A 25,638-nucleotide genomic window follows, 5' to 3' on the forward strand; every position below is an offset into this window, starting at 1 on the left:
TTGGAGTTGTTGAGGAACTAGAGTTCTTGAGTAAGATTGGGAATGGTGTCAGAGCCAGCGAGTAGCCCACGTGGCTTTAGAGGGGCTGTGATTGAGGGCTTCACTACTGCAGTGGGGCTCCCGGGCTTCTGCTGGGTGGGATCCCTCACTCAGACACAAAGGTATGAGATACAGCAATCATCTCCAGCACCAAAGGTAAATTTCATTGATGTGGGAATCACAAGTATACCATCTTCCTGTGGGTGTGTGTGTGTGTGTGTGTGTGTGTGTGTGTGTGTGCATGTTTTAAGCATTGATAAATGTGGTTAACTGACAGTGATATTAAAAGCTTCCCTCTTCGCTTTCTGGTAGTGTTTCTGGGGCTGGGTCTCCCTGGCTTCACCCATTTTCTCCATTTCTGCAGGCACTTGCCTGAAGTCTCCCTTCCTCAGGCCCTCTTTCACTTGTTCTATCCCAGCACTGCCTCTTCTTCATCTGGTTCAGAATCCCTGAGAGGATGCTGAACACTTGTGTGTCCTGTTCTGTGGAGAACGAACCCTGCTCAATGCAGCCATGCTCATTTCAGAAGACCACCCCTTCGCTCTCCCTCCTGTCACACACGCTGACCTTTTCTGCTGTGTGACCTCTGTGTTGGTTTCTGTGCTTGAAGGACAACAGCATAGCTATAGTCCCTGGAATGGGTTAAGCTTGGAGTTGGCTCTAGGTCCTGGCATCTGGAAGATCTAATCTTCTGTGTAATTGAGTGCTGAGCTTGGAGTTGGGGGCAGAGGGCCAATGTAGAGGCATTCATGGGCCCCGAAGACTGCTATTGCATTAATACTTTTTAACATGTGTTTTTTTAATGTTTGTATTTATTTTTGAGACAGAGAGAGACAGAGCATGAGCAAGGGAGGGGCAGAGAGAGAGGGAGACACAGAATCTGAAGCAGGCTCCAGGCTCTGAGCTGTTAGCACAGAGCCTGACACGGGGCTCGAACCCACGAACCGTGAGATCATGACCTGAGCCAAAGTCGGACGCTCAACCGACTGAGCCACCCAGGCACCCCAGTGCTTTTTAACACTTTGATTCAGCTTCAAGTTAGCCAGTAATTGAGTGTTTGCTATATACCTGAGGACAGTACTAGTTACTTTCATAAATGCTATGGCGTTTAGTCCTCACAACTACCTTTTGAGCTAATACTACACATAACGCACATACGCATACACACACATACACAGACTTTTTTTTCAAACAGATGAAGATATTAAAGCTCACAAGGTAAAAAAAACAACAACAAAACAACTTGCCCATGGTCCCACAAACAGCAAGTGTGGGTCTGAACCTGATACCTTTGATTCAGCATCTCCTGCTTCCCAGAAGACCTTGGTGTCCCTTTGACGTAGAGTTGTTCAGAGGGTATTGCTGTTTGCACACTGTGAGCAAATAGATTAGTGCTATGGTTTTCAGGTTTTCAAAAATATCATAAAACCTGTTATTTAAATGAAGTCTTTTGAGGAAGCTCCTAATATAAAATGGCCAAATACAAAGCTGGTCTAAACAGGTGGAGGGCGTCTACAAACATCTCTACTATTTTTCTGCCTCCCCTACCTCCAGCCCCTGAAAGCCGGCGGCAGGGCACAGTTTGACAACACCGGATTAGTGCTATCATACATATTGTACATTTAATTCAAGTGGCTCAAAAAAGGTGTGTAGTAAGAGATCACCATCCATCCCGTCAGCCAGCACCGAGTCCCTTTCCTGGAAGCGACTGAAACTATTCTCCCATGTTCATCATCTGGTGCTTTGTTATCTGCACACGAGCAAGTGAATATCCAGTCTTTTTTTTACTCTTTGGTGAACAAATTGATATATTTTGCATTTGATCTTATTCACTTTCCCAGTCATCCTTTGGAGTTCAAAAGACCAAAAACAACATTTTCATTTTTTTTAATGTTTACTTATTTTTGAGAGAGAGAGAGAGAGAGAGAGAGAGAGAGAAAACAAGCGAGCATGAATGGGGAGGGGCAAAGAGAGAGGGGGACAGAGGATTTGAAGCAGGCTCTGCTCTGATAGCAGTGAGCCCAATGTGGGACTTGAACTCAGAAAGTATGCGATCATGACCTGAGCTGAAGTTGGATGCTCAACTGACTGAGCCACCCAGGTGCCCCAAAACAACACTTTTCATAAAGTACTTTGACAAGTAGTGGCTGAGTGGTAGAGTGACCAACCAGCTCAGTTCACCTAGGACTGAGGGATTTCCTGGACACTGGCCTTGCAGGACTAAAACTACAGCAGTCCCAGGCAAACTGGAAAGTTGTCCACAAAGCCATGAGGACATAAGATTCGGCTCCTGAAGACCATTCTCCAGGGTACCACAGAACTACTGCTCCCATGACCTGGACCTTTTCGTTCCTGGTCCCTGTGGTCAGGTGGATGGCAGGTAGTTTAAGGAGTCTACTTAACTCCTTTGTTCCTGGTCTTGAATTGATCTGAAAACCACTAACAAAGGTGGCCCCATCAAGGAGATTAAAGAACTATGCCTTTTTGTTTTTAAAGCATAGTTAGAATATGGGCAATACCTCTTTACTTATTCTTAAAGTAAATTTTAATATTTTGTAAGGTAAGTTAATAGATCTATTTTTAAGGTTACCTAGTAGAGAAGTGTCTCTTTTTTTATTTTCTGTGGATGTCATTTATGTTTTTTTAATCACTTTCCTTTATTGAACATAAAGAAATGAGTATTGCTGAAGAAGAAAACCTCACCTTTCATTAGTTGCAATGTGTAGTAAGCTGTATTCTTTGGTGGTGTGATTGAGTGCCATAAAAACAGGACTTTGGAGTTGCTTACCGATAACTTTTCCTTAAATTCTCAGAGCCCAAGCTCCTTCATTGCCTGAATGGAGATAATGACACCTGCCTAATAGGATTAGTGTGAGATGCCAAAGTGCTTGGCAAATTGCATTTGCTTGATAAATGGCAGTTTTCTTTTCTCCCTGGTATGGTCCAGGTTCTGTCTAATCAAATAATCTCATTAGCAGAGAGTTATCAATACGTTGATAATAAAGGTTTACCATGAAAAGTGTACCAAATAGGCATGCAGACACGAGGGAACTTTCTGAGTAATAGAAATATTCTTTATTTTGATCTGGATGATGGTAATATGGGGGTTTACATATGTAAATATTCACCAAACTGTATACTTAGGGTTTATGTATTTTGTTGTATGCAAATTAATCTTCAATTTCAAAAAGTACTCCAAATATAAAAGTCATTAGTGTTGATTTGTAAGAGTCTTTAAAAGCAGGAGAGGGGTCATAATCATAGAAATTTATTGCTACTTTAGTCTTAGTGGGGGCAGAAATAGACTTATTAGAGTGTTTTAGTAATTCAGATGCCAGCTAAGCCTAATATTACAATACGTACTTCTCCGTTTCTCTCTCTCTGTCTTTCCCTCTCCCTCTTTCTCTCTTTCTCTCTTTCTCTCTCTCTCTCTCACTGATGTTTATAGAGTGATGGACACTGCTGTGTTCTGTGTGCAATGGGGAGAGATGATGATCACTCAAGGTCTAAATCACTTGCCTTTTGCATTCTCCGTGGAATGTATGCTAAAATACTACTTTTTCCTCCATTGTTATTTGGCTTCCCAGGAAGCCTCAGCTAACCAAACTTGTAGTAGTTCAGTTTTAATCTAGTATCTGAATTCGAGGAAGACAGCCAAAGTCTATACTCCATGGAGCAACAGCCTTATAAGTGATTTTGGAAAATGGATTTGGAAAAAGCCTTTGGGCACTGGGCCTACACAGAGCTCACTCATAGACCCCTGGCAACAACACTTAGCACAAAGTAGTTGGATTAAAAAAGAGAAAAACACTGGCATTTTGAAACTGATTTTTACATTGCAACGTTTATTATAATCTGTCTGTGGCATCCTGTGTTTAAGGAAATAATGTTATCATCTATTTCCAGAAATGGTTTAGATAATTTCTTGGAAACCCTTCCCACGCTTTTGTATTTTGGTATCTCTTTATTATTTCCTACTCAGCCAGACTGACCACAGGGACACTGGGAATTCTAGGGCTCTGGAATGCACTAGCCTCCTACTTTCACATGCTGGGGACACACATGAGATCATCTAGAAAGGGGAGGGGGAGTCATGATATAGAGGAGAAGCTAAATATAGTTATTTGGCTCAACTGAGGGAAAATCTAACCACCACCATCACCACCACCACCACCACCACCACTGTGGCCTTATATCTTGGGGAGAGGGGAATATTCAAGGGAGCTTCCTGGGAGAATCTTACGAGACACAGTGTCCCAATTCCCTGGTTGGTGGTGACAGGTGATCTCAGAATGGTAGCAGACCAATCAGTGATTACTGAAAACTCAGTAAGGAGGAAAAAGATGACTAATTCTAAGAAAAACAAAAAATTTACAAGAAAAGAAACATTGAAAACTATATGATACTGCTGTGAATAAATATTATATAATCATAATAATGTAATCCTGAATATTGATTTAAACTAAAATTATATTGGAAAGATAAGTGGAAAATTAAGAGTTGTTTAGTTGTGTGTGTGTGTGTGCGTGTGTGTGTGTGTGTACACGTATGAACGTGTCAAATAGCATGAAAGCTAATTCCTCATTTTCGATAGTATGGAGTCAACAGATAATACTAAATTGGAAGTCAAGAACTAGCAGTATAAACCTACTGTGAGAAATACGGAAGTAAGGAAGAGCTATAAGAACTAAAAGTAATTGCCCTCAGGAAGGAGGGAATAAGAATGTAACTTTGATAATTGAAATTAAGTTAAAAATTAACCAAAATTTCTCTTAAGTCATTTCAGCTAATTCAACCATTAAAATTAGAGCCCTTCCTGAAGAAATTAGGGTGGGGGAAAAGTAGGGCAGCCAAAGGTAAGAATGTTCGTTGAAAGTGGAAAACAGGCCAGAGTTCTGATGTCATTAATTAAAGCTATTGGTGCACAAGCATCTCAATATGGACCCTAGTAAGGATAAGAAGGCCTGGAAAGTAACATGTTACTTTTCTTCCAGAGGCTGTTCAAAAGTTGGTTCCGTAAAAAAGTACCCTACCAGTTCCTGAACACTTGAGAATACAGTCCGGGCAAAGTAGTGGCCAAAACATTTATTCTTTTATTACTGTTATTTTTTACCCCACCAGCTGCTTCTCTGACCTGCTTCTACTGACCTGACTCTACACTCTCCCCATCCCTTCTGTAGAGTTACCTCTAGTGGATTATAACCATGCTCACATATTTTCCCGAATTCTAGATTGTCGTGGTGCCCATCCCTGACTGTGAGGGAGTTTCTTTGCCAAAGCAGAATCATTCTTACTCCATCCTATGATCTCCTCCTACCGCAGAGCTAGAAGCCTGGGAACTCCATTTCCAGAATCACTTGCCAATAGCGTTTCCAGTTAGATTTGGTCATTTGGTCAGCGGGAGACACTTGTGAGACATCTGGAGGCAGATGTGATACATACTATACCCAGCAGTTGGAGGGGGGGAGGGGCAGTAAATGGATATGAGATTTTGCACAACAGGTAATCATCCGTTGTGGTGTGGCAGGCAGCTGTAATATCTGGTGGTAGTTACTGGGGATTCAAGCAACATCTCGATTCTCTGAAAGTAATGGCAAACTTGACAACTAGTGATATTTCACCTAAACCTTAGATTTACAAAGATCTGGTTTTGAATCCTGACTCCTCCTTTTAAAAAACTATGTGACCCTGAGCTAGATTTTTTTATTCTTGACAAGTTTCATCCGTCCAATAAAGATAACGCCATTTATCTCATAGGTTATGAGGAATAAATATGATACAGGTAAAAATGCCTAGAAGACTTGGCACTGCAGTAGGTTTTTGATAAATGGTACTATTACTATTAATATTTGTGTACTGTTTGCCACCTGCTATGGTTGCTATTTATGCTCTAGCTTCTGTGCAATCACTAGGCAAGAAACCCTTATTCAGGGTGTTGGATTGAGGAGTGGGATGGCTCGTCCATTCTTTCTTCCACAGGCTTCTTTTAGAGCTGGAGAATGTCTACATCTTTCCTTGTCCGTGCCTCAGAGCATAAGCTGGAGCTCACCAGATACCCAGACCTGTCTGTGTGTATGACATCAGGACTGATCAAGTTGTCTGGGACCTTGGCACATATGTTTTGCTTTTTTTGTTTTGTCTAGTTTGCTTCTTTTAATAACCTGCGAGTACAATGGCCCCTTCCTTTTTTTCCTTGTGACGAGCTAACATTTGATTCTTATCCTTGTTTCTGCTTCTTTTTGAGAGTCAATCACTTCTTCCTATTCTCCTGAGTCTCCATCCTTAAGACAGATTGATACTTATACCTTTGGGGGCTTTCACAACAAATCTTGTTGCAAGGCAGAACCCTTTCTAGTTGAAGTAATAGAGTTCCTGATTTGGAGAATTTCTTTCCCATCCCCCCTTTTATATGTGAAACACCAGATGTTCCAGCTGATGAGCCCTATAAGTGATTTTTTTTCCCCATTGGTTTAAAAAAGTGTACCCTTTATCTATACGGCACATGATCAAGCACTTGAAAATGTATAATTAATTAAAGTGTTTACTGAAACTGACAAACAGACAAAATAAATGCAAATGAAGTAGGAAATCTGTAGAAATAGCCTGAGAATAGGTATCTCTGCGTGGTCTGACTTATAGGATACCCTGAAGTCTAAGAAATGGAGGCTGTCTACAGATCAGGGAGGTAGCCAGTCCAGACATGGAGGTCACCACACTTGGTTTGCAGTTTCTAGTTTTCTCTTTCTTACACTAAGGATTCCTAGCAGAAACTTCTGGCCTCTTTCTGTCTTCAAGAAAGATGAGTGAACAGGAAGGTAGAGAAAAAAATGAAAATGAGTTTATAGAGTTACAGTTATACTACTGCTCTATTCCGTTTCCCCTGCTACTTCTAGTTTCTTCTCTCTATGTTTTGTATTTCCAAAAGACTCACAGGGCCTAGGGGGAAGGCGAGGTGCTGTGAGGGAAGGGAATAGCACAGGTTTCTTCCCTGTCCTCCCCCAGAGACCCTGAAACTGGGAAGATTGTGGGTGGTGCTATAACAGACCAGGTATGGAACTAAAACCAAGTCAAACCAAAACATCTTCATTAAGAGGTTTTTTTTTTTTTTTTCTCCATGAATGAAGAATATAAAATATCCTTTATTTTAAAAGGCAGGATTTGAGTATAAAACTTAAAACAAAAATAATCAAACAGGTACCTCTTTTCCCTATTGTGATAAGAGCCATGGAAATAAAAGGGAGGGGTGGGGGGGGCGCCTGGGTGGCGCAGTCGGTTAAGTGTCCGACTTCAGCCAGGTCACGATCTCACGGTCCGTGAGTTCGAGCCCCGCGTCGGGCTCTGGGCTGATGGCTCGGAGCCTGGAGCCTGTTTCCTATTCTGTGTCTCCCTCTCTCTCTGCCCCCGCCCCCCGTTCATGCTCTGTCTCTCTCTGTCCCAAAAATAAATAAACGTTGAAAAAAAAATTAAAAAAAATAAAAAATAAAAAAAAAAGGGAGGGGTGGGGCAAGGAGAAAGTTAAGTATAGGGTTTTCTATTCAGTGGTCACTGTGTTGGTCAAATTAGTCTCTTTGACAGCTCACTCTTACTGTTAATTTTGGATGTGATTAGCAGCTCTACAGTAATTAGGCACTGTTCACAGATCATCTGCAACTTAGAAAAGCCTTCCATGATTCTGGGGTGGGGCATCAGGACAGCAGACTGGGGACTGGGATGAGTGTGAATGTAATTTTTTTTTTTTTTTTGGTCAGGGACAGGAGTTGAGAGGGAGGCAAGCTATCTATGGGCCAAATCCAGCCTGCGACCTGTTTCTGTTGATAAAATTTTATTGGAACCCAGCCATACACGCTCATTAACATATTGTCTAAGGCGACTTTGTGCAACAATGGCAAGGTTGAATCATTGTAACAGAGATAATCTGGCCCCCATTGTCAGTGTATTTACTACCTTACCATGCATCTGATCCAGGATGAAGTGTTGTTGTTGTAGCTAGAGTCACATTAGCTGGTGGATGTATATGGAAGACTGAGCGAAATTAAGCCAAGAGCTGAATTGACTTTTGACGTGCTTTATAACACTTTGTAGGAACTGAAAGTTACGAATTGCTTACAAACTGTCATATTGTTGGTTTCAAGAAGATAAAGTCATTCAGTCATCATTCATGGTTTAGGCAAATGTTTGCACTCACATCACCCTACATGGGTTTGACGAATAGTGGGCTTTCAGTATTTGTTGAATGAAAAAACTGCCCTTGCTAACATCTAAATGCCAAGAAACGAATCTGAAAATTTATCTCCTTTTTCCTTCTAAAAAGAGATGGAGATATTTTTAATAAGGTCTGATTAATGATGAACCTTTATTGTTTGTGAGAAAGATGGATACACTAAGATATAAGATGACTTATAATTAGGCAAATTTGGGGGTGCCTAGGTGGCTCAGTCAGTTGAACATCTGACTCTTGATTTTGGCTTAGGTCATGATCCATAGGGTTATAGGATTGAGGCCTGCATTGGGCTCTGTGCTGTGCATGGAGCCTTCTTAAGATTCTCTCTCTCTCTCTGCCTCTCTCCCCACTCATGCTCTCTTTCTCAAATTAAAAAAAAATGAATAAAGTCTTGTATAATTAGACAGATTTACATTATTACATAAAAATATTATTTTTAAAAAGCATGTTCATGCCAGTGTCTCCCCGGCTCTTGCTTTAAGGACAGGCCTCATTGAATAGTGAATAAGAGAAGTAAAGGATCTGGTGCCAGACATTCCTGGGTTTGAATTCTGGCTCTGCTGTTACTGGCTATGTGGCCTTGGGAAAATTACTTAACCTCTCTGTATCTCAGTTTCCTCACTTTTAAGATGGAAAGGATAATAACTCAAGAAGTTGTTATAAGGCTTAATTGAGATGAGGCAGGCAAAGACATAGTACTCTGATGGTGGTGACTTAGCTATTATATTTGTCATCCTCCTTGGAAAATCCAGCCAGCTCTGCTAAATTCTTAATTTCCTGTTCTCACTTCTCAGAATTCCCCCTTAATTTGCCCGAGAAGTCAAAGGCACGGGCAGTTTGGCTGGGTCATATGAAAATCCTCCTCTGATTAGGGGAAGATGTGATCTCTACGGAAACAGGAGCCCCCTTGGCAAAGAGCACCCTGCAATTATTTGAGCTAACTAGTCATATCCTGGCAGCACAGTCTTTCTGGGGCGGGGAGGGGGGGATTGTTTGAGTCACGGAGGGGATGGGACCATCTCTGCGTTATTGAACCGTGACCAATGGCTTGCCAATCACAAGAATGGGTCTCTGTCTTTGTTCAATGCAAGTTTTTACCTGCTTTATTGTTCTTCTGACTAGGGCTTGTCTTTAGTTCTTTCATCTGGAAAAATCTCTGACAAGAGGAGCTATTAAACTGCTGTCTTAGTTGGCACAAGGTTAATCCCCTCAGACTTGGGAGATTTTGCTGTAATTGTTCATGTGTGAGGCAGTGCCCAATGGTACTTCTGCATTGTGCTTTCAATCATTTTCAGATCTTCCTTGGGTTATTTTTTGTCACATCCTTTTACTAAAAGGATAGATGTTAGGATTCAAAAGAACTCATTCAGGTGTTGGTGAATCGGAACCATTGCTTTTGGAGGACAAAACTCCCCCAGCAGGCTCAAGGTTGACAGATTCGCCCTTCATCCATCCTCATTCCGTCCATCTGCTGAGATATTGTGAAATAATACTAGATTTCACTCTTGATTCTACCTAAGGTTCCCCTATTAGCTATTTTCTTTTTTTTTTTTTTTTTTAATGTTTACTTATTTATTTTGAGAAAGAGAGAGAGTGAGAGAGAGGGGCCCCTGGGTGACTCAGTTAAGCATCCAACTCTTGACTTCAGCTTGGGTCATGATCTCACAGTTCATGGAATCAAGCCCTGCATTGGGCTTGGGATTCTCTCTCTCAAAATAAGTAAACTTTAAAAAAGAGAGTGTGTGTGTGCACAGGCACGTGTGCACAAGCTGGGGAGGGGCAGAGAGAGAGAGAGAATCTAAAGCAGGCTCCACACTATCATTGCAGAGCTTGACTCGGGGCTTGATCTCATGAACCGTGAGATCATGAGCTGAGCTGAAATCAAGAGTCAGATGCTTAACTGAATAAGTTACTCAAGTGCCCCTCCCATTAGCTATTTTCATCTCATCTTTCAACCTTCTTTTTCTTGTAAGAAATGGGAAGAATACATTTTATTGTCTTTGTTTCTCAGGACTTGTTTCTTACTACCACCCACCCTCCCCCAGTCTCCTTCACACCATATACACATATTTGGATAAATGGAAATACTTTGCAGTCCTGTGACCATTGCAGGTTTGCTATGAAGTTTGTATCAGGCTGAATATGTGAAAACACTTACTACCAGGTCTGGCATAGCATAGGTGTTTTTTGGATCTCTGTAACTGAATTCCAAGGTCTGCTATGTGTTATGGACACAGACATGTGTTTTAGAAGACTTGTGGTAGAGTCCCAGCTCAGTCACTTAATAGCTGCGATACTTTGATCACATACATCGTTAATTTCCCTAAGCCTCAGTTGTTCATCAATAACATGAAGAAAAGCTATGCCACATTATTAGGGAGATCAAATGAAAATGTATGAAAAGCACTTTCTAAAATTTGTAAAGGTTGACACAGATGTATAATGCTGTGTAAACAGTTGTGACAATTGCAGCAACTTTCAATTGGAAGTGATAAAAAGTTAAGTTTAAAGATATTTCTTTTTTTTTTTAATTTTTTAATGTCTATTTATTTTTGAGAGACAGAGAGAGGCAGCATGAGCAGGGGAGGGGCAGAGAGGGAGGGAGACCCAGACTATGAAGCAGGCTCCAGGCTCTGAGCTGTCAGCACAGAGCCTGACGCAGGGCTCACAAGCCGTGAGATCATGACCTGAGCTGAAGTCGGATGCTCAACTGACTGAGCCACACAGTTGCCCCAGGTTTAAAGAGATTTCTTTGCTTTAATTCAGCTTTGCTCAATGGCCCCAGGACACTCATCTAAATGTTGATAAGGCAAGAGAGCTCTTGAACTTGCTTTGCATGCAGAGAAGTCTATGACACCCATCAAATACACTGAATACTCTCAGACATAAGCTGGGGAAAAGTGGGTGTGGCATCCTCAGTGGGTAAGATCGTGGGCCAGTTTGCCCCATTAGTGCCCTGGGGCCAAGTGCTAACAGTGAAAAGCTAAAAATGAGACCAGGGATGGCACCAGTTTTACCCAGAGGAGAGGTTGGTTAGGTGCCTGTCCTGGCCAGTCCTTGCCTGTTGCCTCAATTTAAAAGAGGTTAATTACTCAAATTACCCAGATGTTTGCCCTGAGCCTCTGATTCACTTTGCAGTGGGAGGGAGAGGTGAGTAGGTGGGAGATCTGCTGCTGCTACTCTTCCTCTTCCTCGTCCTCCTCCAAACCAGGGAAATTGGAGGGAGAGAGCAGAAGGAAGCGTGAGTCATCGATTACAGACATTTGATTTCTTCCGGGCTGGCTTTCCCTGTTCATGGAGGAGACCACTTCAATGTCATGAATACTTAAGAAGACAAACTGTCATCAGCATCTCATGCATTAAACTTGTTTGGCTTCATTTTCTAGCCTATGGCTTGGAGTTCTGATGTCAGCACAGGATGAGAGAGAGAGAGAGAGAGAGAGAGAGAGAGAGAGAGAGAGAAGAAAGAAGACAGAATAATAATACTAGAGAATATAGTATGCTAAGAAGCATACATGTTCAGGCATGTAAGGTGTCTTAGAATAAGTAAGAAGACTCTGGAGGGTAGGTACCTGGTGGTTTAGGCAAGGCTGAGCCTTATGTAGAATGAGGTGGAACAGCTGAGTGTCATTGATTAATACAAGAAATTGGATGAAAAAGTCACTCTGGATATGGTTCAAAGAGGCAATAGACAGAGGGGAAAGGCATCTACTATGTTTTAGACCCTGTGGAGGGTACTTCACAAATATAATTTTACTTAGTCACCAAAGAAATATTACAAGAAAAGTTGCAGATGAATAAGCAGAGATTCTGAGAAACCTAAGGCTATTAACTTCAGTGGAAGAGATTAATTTGACTCCAAAGTTCATGTACTGTCTTTAGTTTCATGCATGGAAAGTCAAGCGAAAGTATGTCACCTGTAGGTAGAACTCTTGTCCCTCTAAATCCATAGGACTTCTCTATTACTGCTGCTTCAGTTGTGGTAAGAATTTTGTTATCTTTACTAAGAAGCACTGTGGCAGCAAATAGTCCTGTTCACCGATATTCTGGTTCTTCTCCTGCCATATAGATTTGTGCTGCCTCCTTCTTTGAAGATAGCTTTGGCCGTGTGACTTATTTTGAGCAGTGGAGTATGAGTGAAAATGACTTGTGTCACTTTTAGGTAGAGGAATGTAAGAGCCAATGAGACATTCACTGTGTTGTCCTCCACTGGCCACAGCGACTGTTAAACCTTGGTTGGTAAACTTGCTAAGACTAGTGAGGAAACATGGAACAAAATCCATATTCATTTAGCATAAGAAATAAAACCTAATTAAAAACCTCTATAATTTCAAGATTATTTGTTTTTGCAGCATAACCTAGCCCTTTCCTGACTGATACAAGCAAGAAATGATAAATTTATCACTCATGATTTCAAAAGGTATTTTCTTATAGAAGAGAAAAAATGAGGAAGTTGGCTGATTGGAGTAAGAAGAAAAGTAAAAACCCATCAAGTCATTTCTTCTGTTTGTGCTTAAAACCAGTGAATAAAATCTATTGTTTTAAATTGTATACGTGTTTTAGGTGGTGGATTATTTCTGAAGGGTGGGAGATAATAGCTTTTAGTTGCTAAGGCTGCTATAACAAATTACCACAGTCTGGTAGTGTAAACAACAGAAATTTTATTTTCTTGTGGTCTGGAGGTCAGAAGTCCAAGATAAAGGTGTCAGTAGTGTAGGTTTCTTCTGAAGCCAAATAGGTTTGGTTTGTAGATGGCCATCTTCACATCGTCTTCCCTCTGTACTTGTCTATGTCCTAATCTCCCTTTCATATAAGGACACCAGTCATATCAGATTAGAGCCAATCCTAATGACCTCATTGAATCTTGATTACATCTTCAAAGAGCCCATCTCCCAGTTGTTGGGATGAGCACTGGGTGTTGTATGTAAGCACATACAACAGGAATCTACTTCCAAAACCAAGAGCACACTGTACACACTGTATGTTAACCAATTTGACAATAAATTATATTAAAAAAATAAAGAGCCCATCTCCAAATATAGTCACATTCTGAGGTACTGGGGGTTAGGACTTCAACATATAAATTTTAGTGGGAAATAATTCAGCTCATAACAACTATGGAATAGTACCTGCTAGATAATATATACTTAAAAAATGATTTTTGAAATTTTGTTTGCCTCAGCCAAGAAATTCCCTATATATTCTGCTCTGTCAGGAATGAATCCAAGCCTCCAGCCAGCTGCTATAAACATACTCTGCCATACGGTAGCTATGGTGTTTCAACCTTTATTGATGTCCTAACCCCACACCAACATGATCCTGGATGGGAAAGACCTCTGATAGAATTGTGAGGCCAGCACTCCTTTTTCTAGAAATTAAAAAAAAAAATTTTTTTGTTTTTGGGAGAGCACAGGCTGGGGAGGGGCAGAGAGAGGGGGACAGAGGATCCGAAGTGGGCTCTGTGCTGACAGGCTGACAGCAGCAAGCCCTATGTGGGGCTTGAACTCATGAACCCCAAGATCATGAGCTGAGCCAAAGTCGGATGCTCAACTGAGTCACTCAGATGCCCTGAGGCAGGTACTCCTTTTTTTTTTTATTAATTAATTTATTTTTTAATTTACATCCAAGTTAGTTAGCATATAGTATAACAATGATTTCAGAAGTAGATTCCTTAATGCCCCTTAACCGTTTAGCCCATCCCCCCTCCCACAACCCCTCCAGCAACCCTCTGTTCTCCATACTTGAGTCTCTTATGTTTTGCCCCCCTCCCTGTGTTTATATTATTTTTGCTTCCCTTCCCTTATGTTCATCTGTTTTGTCTCTTAAAGTCCACATATGAGTGAAGTAATATATTTGTCTTTCTCTAATTTCACTTAGCATAATACCCTCTAGTTCCATTCACATAGTTGCAAATGGCAAGATTTCATTCTTTTTTGATTGCCAAGTAATACTCCATTGTATATATATACCACATCTTCTTTATCCACTCATCCATCGATGGACATCTGTCTGGGCTCTTTCCATACTTTGGCTATTGTTGATAGTGCTGCTATAAACATTGGGTTGCATGTGCCCCTTCAAAACAGCATACCTGTATCCCTTGGATAAATACCTAGTGGTGCAATTGCTGGGTTGTAGGGTAGTTCTATTTTTAATTTTTTGAGGAACCTCCATACTGTTTTCTAGAGTGGCTGCACCAGTTTGCATTCTCACCAGCAGTGCAAAAGAGATCCTCTTTCTCTGCATCCTTGCCAATGTCTGTTGTTGCGTGAATTGTTAATTTCAGCCATTCTGACAGGTGTGACTGGTATCTCATTGTGGTTTTGATTTGTATTGCCTTGATGATGAGTGATGTTGAGCATTTTTTCATGTGTCGGTTGGCCATCTGGATGTCTTCTTTGGAGAAGTGTCTGTTCATGTCTTTTGCCCATTTCTTCACTGGATTATTTGTTTTTTGGGTGTTGAGTTTGATAAGTTCTTTTTGGATTGTGCATATTAACTCTTAACCTGATATGTTATTTACAAATATCTTCTCATACTCTGGTTTCTCTTCAGACCGAATAAATCTTTCGCCTTTTACAAATATCTTCTCCCATTCCATCAGTCCAAGGCAGGTACTCCTAATTCCATTTTAATAGTTAAGCAAACTGGAGCTCAGAGATGTTAAGGGACAATCCTAGGTCACAGAGCCAATGCATGTCAGAATTAAGAATTATGTTCTATGAATTTTGAACGCCTGGAATCATCTTTTCATTAGGTCAGAGCTAATGCAGTTTACAATAATAGAGTTTGGGCCTTAAAGGAATGAGGGTATATGAGTTTTTAGAGATTTGCAGAATGGGATGAGAATAAAAACGAGATCACTCCAGGTCAGTGGAGCAACATGAGCAAAGGTGGAACTAGGAGGAATAAAGTAAAGGAAGATTGTTAATTTTAGCCACGTGCATTCACCTCTGTTCTGTACAATGGTGTGCATTACTATTCATGTTGAGTACTCGTGTTGAGGTTGGGTTGTCAGTGCCTCTCTAGATAATCCAGGAAATAATAAGCCATCTTGGATGCGTCATCAATTTATTTACTGGCTCATTGGGAAAGTCATAATGGTTATTCATCAGCCACTTTATATTTGCAAAATGGTTTGCCATAATTTTGATTTGCTTTCTCTCTAGCAGGCTAGCTCAGGGTGGTCACCACGAGTTACCCAAACTACTAAGGAAACATTTAAAGATATAAAGACATTAAATAAATTAGCCCAGAACAGCTAAGAGCAAGAACGAGGATTAAGAGGTGGAAACTTCAGGGGCGCCTGGGTGGCGCAGTCGGTTAAGCGTCCGACTTCAGCCAGGTCACGATCTCGCGTTCCGTGAGTTCGAGCCCCGCGTCAGGCTCTGGGCTGATGGCTCAGAGCCTGGAGCCTGTTTCCGATTCTGTGTCTCCCTTTCTCTCTGCCCCTCCCCCGTTCATGCTCTGTCTCTCTCTGTCCCAAAAATAAATAAACGTTGAAAAAAAAAATTAAAAAAAAAAAAGAGGTGGAAACTTCAGAGACCTCCTCTGTTTTGCCTCCAGGGCCGGCTTTTACCACAAACAGGCTTCTGGGAAACAGAATGATGAGGAGACTCCATGAAGAGCATGGCATTTTCTATAACCATTTATTGAAAATGCAAGTAATCAAATTAGAAGAAAGGCATACCAGGGAAGCGGGGAGGCCCACACTCTGGGCCAGGGTTTTAGAGCAGGGGTCCCGCACTGGGTTCTGTGTAACACATTCGTATTGACGACCATGAAAGGATTCAGCGTCTTGAATGAGACAGCTGCTTGTACAGAGGCGTTTTTTATGAGCTGACAAGTTAGCCAGAAACAAAGCATGTTTGTAGGAAGTAAATCGTTGCCAGTTTTAATCTGAGCTTTTCATTCAGCTGTAGCCGGAGACAATTGAGTTTTTAATGTTCCGCATGAAGTTCCTCGTTTCGGATTTTAGTCAGAATGAGGCCTGGGATTTGGTTTGGCTTAGGTGCTCCATTTTCAAAATGTCACTGAAATCAATGAAAACAAAAGCAGTCCCGGTTGTTTTCATTTCCTGCTGATCATAACTTTTCCAGGGGACGGGGTCTGGACAAACAAAGCTGCCTCCGTGAAGGATGTTTATGTTTTGTGCTCCAAGACTGAGCTTAAAGAGAGGAGAGAAACAGTTGACATGTTATGATGTGAGTATGATTGAAAGTCCGCACTGAGATGAGAATTAAACTGAGGTCCCAAGGGAACCCTCTGGGGCCTTGAGGAGTTGGAGGAACACTGATGATAGTGAAGAGTTGCCTCTGAACTAGCCTTTTTGGGAGGGAAGATGTTTCTCTTAGGTTTACAGATAGATGAAGATAATTTCCTTAAAAAATACTTTGAAAAAAAGCACTTTTGTTGAAATTATTTTAAAATATACGCTTCCATGCCTTACCCACAGGAGTACAGACTGTAACATGTCCTGCTGTTGCTGATGGGGGGGTAATCATTATCTCCACACACCCTACTGGAGAGATACTGGTGGGCTCCCGAGCTGCCAGTCTGTGTGTTTTGCCGGGGGAACCTGCAGTTTGTCTGGGTGATGTTCGGGTGCACTTGGGGATTTATATTTTTGTTCTAGGCCATCAATGGAACTCTTTCGTTAGAATCTTACAGACAAAGGCAAGTATCTGAGAATGCTAAAATCCTGCTATGGGAAAATGATAACTATGTTTACTAAGCCAACTAGGTTAGCATTTCAACAGGTAAACCGGGTGGATTTGATCAGCAATACCAGCTCATTAGAAAGTTGATCCTGGACCTCAGGATTTCCTGTCACCTGATACTTTCCACTGTTTGTTTCTTCAGGTACATGTAGCAGGGGCCTTAGAAACTACCTCTGTGTTTTCATAATGTCTAGTTATTGCAGTATAACTCAATCCGGGACAACTCAAACTCTTAAAAACTAGAACTTTGCTGCTTTTTAGACCATACTCACTGAATGATTGCTTGTTTCTTTTCTTTTTTTAAAAAAAATTTTTTTTAGTTTATTTATTTTTGACGGAGACAGAGTATGAGCATGAACTGGGGGAGGGGCAGAGAGAGAGAGGGAGACAGAGTCCGAAGCAGGCTCCAGGCTCCAAGCTGTCAACACAGAGCCTGATGCGGGGCTCAAACTCACGAACTGTGAGATCATGACCTGGGCTGACATCAGATGCTTAACCGGCTGAGCCACCCAGGCGCCCCGATTGTTTATTTCTTTTAAAACTGTGTTCAAATTTTATGCATCTCCTTCAAATTTTACCTTCTGAAGGATGAACCATCCACCTTCTTGGGGATTTTACCCTTGCTTCCTGAACATACAGTTCATAACAACAGTGATCAAGTTATTCTCTGGTTATGCTGGGATCCAGTCTGCACTGAACATAGTCAGCCTTTGGCTTACCTGGTCTTAATTGTCTTACCATTTTAACAAAGAGAATGGATATTTATTTCCACCTGAAATTTGGGGTGGGGAAATGTTGGTTTTGTGGCTGAATGCCAGCAAGAAAACCTCTTCCCCAGGTAAAAAATTAACCTGAATTCATGGTCTTTCTAGCTATCCCACTCTGAAACCATCTTCTTTGATCCTATGATACATACTGAAAAACAATACCAATACTTTTGACTTATTGCTTGACAAATGATTGCTTTCCCAATAACTAATCCCTTTGGTGATTTTTAACCTTATAAATATCTTTTCTACTGGTAGATTGTGGTATCTATTTTGCATTATTTTCTGATTCTTGTCTATTTGTTGAAATTTTAATTTCCTGGATAAGGAATCTTTGGATGAGAGTGATGATGTTCTTCATGATTTTAATTGATTTTGTTTATTTGCTGCAGCTTTATTAAATCAAAGGTCTTAATTTAAGGGTGTATGAAGCTCCAATCTTTGGATCCTATAAAATGTTACTTTAAATGGAAAAGGTTTTTTTTTTTTTTCAGGTGTGAATAAATTACAGGTCTTGAGATGGGGAGATGACCCTGGAATATTTGCATGGGCTTTAAATGTAAGCATAGTCTATTTATAAGAGAGAGGTAGAGGGAGATATGACACAGATAGAAAAGAAGTTAATGTGACCAGAGTGGCTGAGATTGGATGATGGGGACACAAAGCAAAGAATGCTGGCATCTTCCAGAAGCTGGAAGAGGCAAGAAACAAATTCTCCCCTAAAGCCTCCAGAGGAGCATAGCCCTGTTGTGACATCCTGATTTTGGCCCAGTGATACTTGATTTCAGACTTCTGGTCTCCACAACCAGGAAAGAATATAGTCATGTTATTCTAAGTCACCAAGTTTGTGTTAATTTGTTACAAAGGCCACAGGAAACTAATACAAAGTGTAAATGAACTACTCTCAAATTGTATCTGGAAAGTACTCCGCCATCGACAATACACTCTTAATATGTACCAAGTTAAAGGATGTGGTTCCTTCCTTCAGGAGCTTTATGGGCTAGTTGGGGAGATAAGGCTTCATCACAGGACAAGAGCTTGTGATACAGAGCAGTGTATCATTATGTGCTGTATAGCTGATGATTTTCAGAGAAGAGGTAGATAGGTGAATCATTCAGTAACATATAGGGAAGGTTTTCTGGAAGAGGAGGGACATGGAGAATTTGCAGGCAGAGAGCAGGAAGGCAGGTGTTCGTACAGAGAGTAGGAGTGTTGTCAGAAGTAGAACCAAACCTGGTATGCACTGTGAGGGCAGGACCATGGTCATGCCATTCAATATTGTTCCCTAAGTATAGTGCCTGCACACAATAGGTATTCTATAAATACTTGATTAAATAAACAGATAGTATCTTTCTGAGATATCACCATTCTAGGACAGCTGGCCTATAAGATCAAAGGACATACTTTGGGATTAATGGAAAATGAGTTTGGGTTTATAGGGTGGGGCCATTCCTGATGGGTCTTGGATGCCAAGGGGATGAAAGTCAATATACCAGAGTATGGACATATTAGAGAAAAATCGTTCCTTTACAGAGTTTGGAAAGGCATTTAAGAAACATGCCTTCCTGGCACATTCTCTTCTTTAACTTATTATTTATTTTAAATCAGATCTCTGTTCTTCTTGTGACAGTGGGTTGGAAAATAAGTAAAACAAATTTGATAATCTATCCTGTTTGAATTGCTTTAGTTTCATCTGGAAAGTAGAGGGTATTGATGGACTTTCCAGAATCCAGTACCAGTAATCAGCCTGAGAATTACATCCCACATGCCATTCTCTGCAATCTAGAGCCTATCTGTACTCTCTTTGGCTTCCCTGCTCCTTCACTGAGCTGAGCTGGACAACAAAAGCTAGCAGTTTTACCAGGACAATTGGATAAATGCTGGTGTGTGTGTGTGTGTGTGTGTGTGTGTGTGTGTGTGTGTGTTTGCTTGCGCGTGCGCTCATGTGGGTGTTGTACCGAAGACATTGTTTAGCTTCCAAATGATAAGAAACTCAGGAACTCTGAATACCAAATCAAAGTTCCTTCTCACAGAAAGAGGTTTCCATTGTTTGAAAGGAAAGGTACTAGCTGCTCAGTGACTTGTCTATTACCCATGGTGATAGTCCCCACTGGCCTATCAAAAACACAGGAACTCTTGTTTCCTTTCCTTTCCTTTCCTCTTTCTTTCTTTCTTTCTTTCTTTCTCTTTCTTTCTTTCTTTCTTTCTCTTTCTTTCTTTCTTTCTTTCTTTCTTTCTTTCTTTCTTTCTTTTCTTTCTTTCTCCTTCTCTCTCTTTCTTTCTCTTCCTTCCTTCCTTTCTAGCATTTGTTAAGTTTTTAATTTTAATTCCAATAGAATTAACATACAGTGTTATGTTAGTTTCAGGCATACAATGAAGTGATTCAACAATTCTATACATTTCTAAGTACTCTTAATCCCCTTCACCTCTTTCACCCACTCCCACCCACCTGCCTCTGATAACCATCAGTTTGTCCTCTAAAGAGTCTGTTTCTTGGCTTGCCTCTCTCTTTTTTTCCCTTTTGTTTGTTTGTTTTCAATAACGAAATTATTTTGGTTGCCAGTGGGGCCTGTGTTACCTGTAAGCTTATTAGTCTTCTATAGGATCTGCCCCTTTACAAAATAAGAGAACAACAGTGTGTATCATATGGTTAGCACCTCTTGATCAATTAATTCCGAATTATTCTTAACAAAGATCTTTTTCTCTCTGGTTATTATTTATTTAAAAATGTGTACTAAAACCCGACAAAAAAATTAAACCTTTGTTGTTTTAGTTTGCGCACCCTTTCATGCAACCTCAGATCTCGTGTTGATTGTTGGGCTTTCTTTCTGTTAGCCATCAAAAATGCTCAGTTCTTCATAGTCCTAAAACAAACAGACAAACTCTTCCTCAATTCTGCTATCCTGCCAAATGGCTATCTTGCCTTTTTCATTCTTTCATTGCCAGAGAGCAAAATGGATTCTGGAGGTCCCAGACTGTCAGGCAGTGCACTGACTCTAGCCTGCAAACCTGTTTTATTGTCTCATCCCAAGTTTATTTTTTTCTAACATTTATGAATTGGGAGGTTTGCATAAATCTGTGTTTCTCTTTCTCTTAACACACTGGGGAACTGGCAACACTAGGCCCACATCTGACATCTCTTAGAACTGAATTTCTATTCCTGACTTTAGATAGAGTATACATTCTCCATTTAACTACAGACCCCACCATTCCCTATTGTCTCCAACACTGAGATGAAGTATCAGTTGCCATTTATCATTGCCATTCAGTCTTGTTTTCCTTAGATAAAGAAATACTTCTCTGAACCAATGCCTCTGTCATATATGGGAAGTGAGGGCTATAGATCCAGAGGGCTGCATGACCTTGTACTCAGCCTGTTCTACTCTTGTATGTTACCTTCCTGGCCCCTGTGGCATCTGGGTTTGCCACCTCTGACCTGTATCACACTTTGTTGGCCTCTACCAACAAATTCTGCACCTTTTTGGTAGGTGGCTCTTTCCTTTTCATATACTGTCACCTACTCACTTGATAGATCAAATGGCCTTTTGTAAGTTTTCTTTCTCAAAACCTATCAGCCTGCTCTTTCCCCCACTTCCCCTTTGTCTTAAACTACCTTTCTTTTTGACTTCATTTATACCATCTAACATTTGCCGACTCCTCTTCTTTGTTTTTCTGTGTTATGTCTAAGATCCTTTCATCTTTATATACTTAGTCTTAGCAGTTTTCTTCATGTCATGGTTTTGAGGATGTCCTCTGTGCGGATGACTCACAATCCCGTCTTTCTCTCTGACTCCTCCTGAGTCCTCAGCCTGCAGAACAGCTCTTCTGGGGGTCCGACCAGCCCCTGAACTTCTTCCCCACATGCCCACATTTTTTCATTGCGTCTTTCTCTGAATGGCACAACCATCCTTCCAGCTGTTCATGGGCATGACATTATTATTATTACATGTTGGGTCAGTCTCTATGCATGTTCTTTCTTTTCTGTCTCATGATTGCTGTTCTATTCAAGTCCCTGTCACCCCTTCTTGTTTTTTGATCTATTGGCTTCATTCTTTCATTATCTCTTTCCTTTAGTCTATAATATATACTGCTGCTTGACTAACCTACCCTAAAAATTTAATTCATTGATTCATTTATTAATTCATGCAGTAAGTACTTAATGTCTGTAAAATGTGTCATTTTTTTCCCTCCTCTTTAAAAGTCATCCATTGCTCTGCATTGCTGACAGAATCGAGGTCACACTACATATCTGGCCTCAGCCTATCTCTTGGCTCTCGTCTCTGGCTCCTCCCAGGTACAACTCTTTGCTCCTTGAGTTAGTGTCTGGAAACACTTAAGTATAAAGTCCTGGGGCCTGCCTTGACCAAATCCTAGTTCTTCCACTTGCTGGCTCTGTGACCTTGAGCAAATCATGTAACTCTTACGTCTCAGCTTCTTTATCCACTTAACCCAAGGGTTATTTGAAGAGTTCAAAAAAAAAAAAGCCATATGATGCAATACCTGGTGCCTAGTAAGAGCCTAAAAAATGTTAGATATCATCATCCAACCAAATCACAGTTTCCTGTACATTCTCATGTAATTTCTTCTTCCTGGAATGCTTATCTCTGTCTGTCTCTCTCCACATGTCTCAGTCCTATTCATCTTTAAGGCCCAGGTCAAATGGTATGGCCTCTGTAGTGCCTTTCCTGATCTCTAACAGGTAGAAATACTCTCCTTGCACATTCATTCATTCATTCATTCATTCATTTATTTTTGAGAGAGAGACAGACACAGAGTACGAGCGGGGGGGTGGGGGGGGGCAGAGAGAGAGGGAGACAGAATCCAAAGCAGGCTCTAGGTTCTGCGCTGTCAGCACAGAGCCCAATGTGAGGCCCAAACTCACACAAACTGAGAGATCATCACCTGAGCTGAAGTCGGACACTTAACTGACTGAGCCACTCAGGTGCACCTCCTTGTACTTTTAATATAGACATTAACACTTTATAATTCTCAAGATTGTATTTATATACAGGTCTTATCCAACCTACAATGCAGTAAACGCTTTGATTCCTAAGATCTTAATCATGTCTTTGTCACCCACATCACCCAGAGTGCCTTGTACAAAGTAGATGCTTGATAAGTATTTGTTGAAGCAATAAATATTAACGTGAGTGGGTATTTCCTTATAGTTACATATTTTTATCCATTTAAGAAAACAGGAAGGATTGGTCATTTGATTTGAGCAATGTAGTAATTTTCAGTAATTTTTTCACCTTCTATGCTATAGGTGTAACACAGGTGTCTTTTGAGGAACTTATGTATCTATTGATTTATTCAGAATTTATGCCCTACCTTCTTTCAAAAGGATTTGAAACAGCATGCAAATTAAACCTAATGTAAAATAGGACAATTATGGCTAAAAAGAGAACAGAGACCATCTCAAAGAAACAGGGAGCAGATGTTACCAGGCACCTGGGATGAGCTAATTACTATACTTGGTAACTGGATTTGGCTCTGAGTTTCTTGGCAGCTAAAGCTGAAAGAAAACACATTGGGTTATTCATTCAGCAAACATTTGTTGAATATCTTTGACAAATGGGGCACTGTGCTAACACTGGAAATTCTAAAATGAACAAGCCTGGGTCCCTGGCTTCAACACATCACTTAGCCATGAGTTAAGTGGCTGGAGGTGGATACAAGGGGCAATAGGAACTCAGGGAAAAGACCCTGAATATGCTTGTAAGTGGGAGAGTCAGGGATATCTCAGGGAAAGGGGGAATGCTTTCATTGGACCATTGAGTGGGGGATGTGGCTTCCTGGTATAAGGCACAGCACAGAGAGAGACTGGGAGGCCTGAATGAAGCATAGGGTGAAGGAGTGGCAGAAAGTATGGTGAGAGAAGTTGATAGAAGCCAGAATATGATGGACTTCGTACGTGACATGAAGGAGGTTGGATGGTATTCTTTTGGCCAGTGTTTTCCAACATGGCTGCACATAGGAATCATCAGGAAGCTTTGGAAATATAAATATATATACTTACTGAATCAGAATCTTTGAGGGTGAAGCTTGAGAATCTGTATTTTTATAGTGTACTTTAGTTGATTTTCACGCAGTCAGCTTTGACATTGGTCACTGGACCAGGTTTGTGAATCACCATGGCACAGGCGAGAGATGAACCCTTAAAGAGTTTGAGCAGGGGAGTATCTGAGAGATGGGTTTTTTTTTTTAATTTATTTTTAAATTTATTTTTATTTATTTATTTTTTTGAAAGAGAGAGAGAAAGAGAGCGAGTGAGTGCACAAGTGGGGGAGGGGAAGAGACAGAGGGGGAGAGAGTGAGAGAATCCTAAGCAGGCTTCATATCTTCAGCTCGGATCCCCATGCAGGGCCCAACTGAGGGCCTGACTCAGGGCCCTGAACTCACGAACTGGGAGATCGTGACCTGAGCTGAAGTCAGACACTTGACTGACTGAGCTCCCCAGCTGCTCCTGAGAAATGGGGATTTTTAAAACTACCCATAAGGTAGAAAAGGCAGGGTGAACAAGAGTGAACTGAGGTTAGAAGGAAAGGATAAGACAGGTTTATTCTGCCCACTCTTATGGGTCCTTAGCACAATGCCTGGCATACACTAGGTGCACAAAACATGATTATGGTACATAAAAGCTGATTTTACTTACAGTGGTTGTATGATTTCTGGGATACAAATGGCTGAATCTAGACACTTGATCACAAGTGAGGTATGGTAGAAAGATCGTGGTGTCAAACAGTCCCAGGTGCAGACTTCAGCTTCATTCTTGGGCAAGTTGTTTGAAACCCCTCAAAGCCTCCGTTTCCTCACCGAGGAGGTGGGAAAAATAACCCTTAACCCACAGGACTTCTTCGAGGGTCACACAAGATAACACATAGAGCATGGGCATCAGAGGGCCAGTTCTCTTGCTCCTTCTCATTTTGTTTGTTAAAAATAGCTAGGGATGCTTTTGCCATCTCATTAATTCTGTTCTGGGTATCTGCTGCTGTATAGCGGATCACACTAGGCTTAGAAGGATAAAGCAAGTCATTTTATTATTCTGGTAGATTCTGTGGGGCAGGAATTGAAACAGTGCATTGTAATAATGGCGTTGTGTCTGCCCTGCAGTGAGGCTTCAGCTGGGAAGACTCGAATGGCTGGGAGAGGCTGGAATGGCTCGGAGCTAGCACTGTCCATCTAGAGGCTCTTCTCTCACATGTCTGGTGCCCAGGCAAGGAAAGCTAAAGTCTGGGTTCAGGCAGGACTCTCAGCCAGAGCACCTGCTTTGGGGCCTCTACATGTGGCTTGGGTTTCCTGATAGCATGGAGGCTTCGGGACATTTGGGCATTTGGGCTTCCTACCTGCTGGGACAGGGCTTTAAGAGTGAGCGTATCTGTGCATAAGGTGGATGCTGGATGGTCTTTTAGCATCTAGCCTCCCAAGTCATATCGTGTCACTTCTGTCATTACTCTATTAGTTGAAGCCATCACAAGCCTGCCCATAATCAAGGTGACGATACCTAGACTTTACCTCTCAATGGGAAAAATATCAAAGAATCTATAGCCTGTATTTTATTTTATTTTATTTTATTTAAAAAAAAATTTTTTTTTTCAACATCTATCCATCCTTGGGACAGAGAGAGACAGAGCATGAACGGGGGAGGGGCAGAGAGAGAGGGAGACACAGAATCGGAAACAGGCTCCAGGCTCTGAGCCATCAGCCCAGAGCCCGACGCGGGGCTCGAATTCACGGACCGCGAGATCGTGACCTGGCTGAAGTCGGACGCTTAACCGACTGCGCCACCCAGGCGCCCCTATAGCCTGTATTTTAAAAGGACTATCCATTTGCCTGAACTTAAAACACACACACACACACACACACACACACACACACACACACACACACA

This window comes from Herpailurus yagouaroundi, unplaced genomic scaffold, assembly GCF_014898765.1.
Source record: "Herpailurus yagouaroundi ecotype Mexico unplaced genomic scaffold, PumYag 182, whole genome shotgun sequence".
In the NCBI taxonomy this organism is placed as follows: Eukaryota; Metazoa; Chordata; class Mammalia; order Carnivora; family Felidae; genus Herpailurus; species Herpailurus yagouaroundi.